The following is a 2,649-nucleotide window of genomic DNA, read 5'->3' as shown; positions in this document are numbered from 1 at the left end:
TATCCTCCTATAGCTAGCTATTGAGCTATTCCCAAAGCAACTTCTGGCAATAGTTAAAAAAGAAAGCAGGTTTGCTTCGTCTTTACAGCTTTATATGAGATGAAGAGCTTCCAAAGCCAGCCACGGGCTAAGATTAATAGCTGTTTACAGTCAAATACAGACGGAAAATGGTAAAGAATGAAGTAGTTTGTTCCTTGGAAGTTCAAGGCATCTGTCTCAGACCGAACTCCATTTTCAACTCGGGCCAATGCATATCGGAAAACTGGGCGGAAGCGTTGACCTCACTTCTCCAATGAAATCCTTCCGCGATACCACAAAATAAAACCTGTTGTGGCGTGAAATGTGACGGCTAACAAATAATGCTGGTTTTATTATGTACATAACGTATCCAGACATCCCATGCTTCTTCGTCGTCTTTTTTATTAAAGTTGTAAAGAAGGCGCTTTTCTTAAAGTTGTTTCAAATAGTCCCCCCAGGATCCCAAAAGAAGTTTCTCCTCATTAACGCAATACATAGATGTACCGAGGGGATAGCTTATATAGCGGTGACGGAAAGATGTCATTTCATACCAGTAGTCATGTAAAACCCCATTCCTTCAGTTAAAGCCTAAAGCTCGATGGCACTGAGCATTCAGCATTTTCAAATTTAACCACACTTAAAGAGGACAAGGGAAGAGAGAGAGAGAGAGAGAGAGCTTATTGCAGTGAGAAGCCAACAAGCACGTGGAATTGCATTATGTGGTTCACCGCAGCAAGGTCAGGGTACATGCTAATGTAAATTAATTGAATGTTGTCTTAAAATCAACCCTCCCGTTTTTCATATGTAAAGGCTGTAATGTCCTAGGTCCCAAGGCAGATTTTGAAGTTACAGCCGCATGAAATCCATGTAATTGAGAGTGCAGAACGTGTGCACGATTTGTCATCCGTCCGTAACGACTTCCTTTTCTGCCGAAGAATATACCTTCACTCTTTGTCAAACAAATTAAAATAACCCGCAGAACTGATCAAACCAGTTTTTCAGCGCAGAGGGTCTATTTTTACCATGACATTATATGACTGCCTGAAGTTGTTTTAAATTATCCCAACTACTCATACTGTTATGGCATACCTGTCATAGTATTACAATTAATAAACAACCTTCGACGTGAAAGTACCGCTTTTTCATATTTCTGCTGTGCCACAGTCGAGTTCAGCTTAGATATCTTAGCTAATATAAAAAACTAAATGGAAGCATTACATCTTAAATATTGTGATGGTAAAGGGATGGCTTTCTGAACATGTCATTTCCTTATTTAAATGTAATTGGCATGACCTTTTATATTCCCCTGACACTTTCTCAAGAGTCTATGCTTTTAAGCTGCAGTATTTTCCATTGGTTCACATAATAAATTATGCTGGTATTATTATGTTCAACTGCAAGTGTGTGTGTGTTTGGGGGGGGGGGGGGGGGGGGGGGGGTGCTTGTGTGTTTGCTTGGGTGTGTGTGAGACAGACAGATAGATAGATAGATAGATAGAAAAACTGCATAGACTTGCTGGCTTTAAGTGTATCATAGACCAATGCTATACACAGCAACAACCAATAGGGAGGTTACGCAAGAGTTTAATGCCATTGGATTTCTTTGATGTGTAGACTGGAGGAGAGATCGAGTTGAATGATTCTGCTCAGTTGTCATAGTGACAGTATGTTGTATGAGAAGTTTCTTTGTGTTTCTTTGGCTCAGTTTATGCCATTTCCTTACGTTGCAAACACCAGAGAAATTTGTATCCATAAGGCATGCCCAGATATAATTTGCATTGCAGTGTTCTACAAGTGTAATACAAGTGTTTGATGCCTGCATTACTTCTTTTGTATTGGCTTCTGGCTCAAATCCTTTTGAGGGAAGAAGGAGTTTGGTAAAGATATATGCTAATGCTAGGCTATAGGCTTTTTGCTAATCTTTGACATACTACTGCTTTCACACAACTAGCAACATAACATCAAGAAGACATTGAAAAGGTCTTATATTTGAGTGTGATCGCTGTTCTGCCACCATTTCCTCTTAGTATAATTCTTTGACTGAACAAAATTATTATGAATATAATACAGGATAATAAAATGTGTGATCTGATCATTCATTTATTTGAAATGAGAAATTGTTTCTGTTGTGAAAAAAAACCCAACAACACTTTTACATATGGCCTTTGTTAGCAGACCTGCCCGATCAACTGCCACGTGAATCTGCTTAAACTCAGCAGTGACTGGTTCATCCCATGTTCTTCTTTTGGCCTCACATACCAAGATACATTACTGTTCAATCCTTTAATTCTTTCACTGAGCTCACTTGATAATGACACCTTCATTCAATTGTTAATTCCAGGCTGATCAGATACTTCATCATTGTATCTCAATGCACTTTCTGAATGAGTTGAAGTCAATGTAATGTCTGTGAAGGTCCAGGATGTCTTTTGGAATGGCCATTTTGGATGAGACCTTTGAAGTGGCCTTGTAAGGTGGTTAATCTTTGTGTCTGGAGCTTTTCCTCTTGTACCATGTCCATACTTGGAGGCTCTTGCTATAACATTAGTCATAGAGTGAGCTTTGCCTGGATCCTCTGCCACTAACAATACAACATAAGACTCCTTTGTTGGGCTTTAAATGTACAATGCAT

This window comes from Chanos chanos, chromosome 1, assembly GCF_902362185.1.
Source record: "Chanos chanos chromosome 1, fChaCha1.1, whole genome shotgun sequence".
Lineage (NCBI taxonomy): Eukaryota > Metazoa > Chordata > Actinopteri > Gonorynchiformes > Chanidae > Chanos > Chanos chanos.
The sequence above is the reverse complement of the archived record's forward strand: the minus strand, read 5'-3'. Positions refer to the sequence as shown.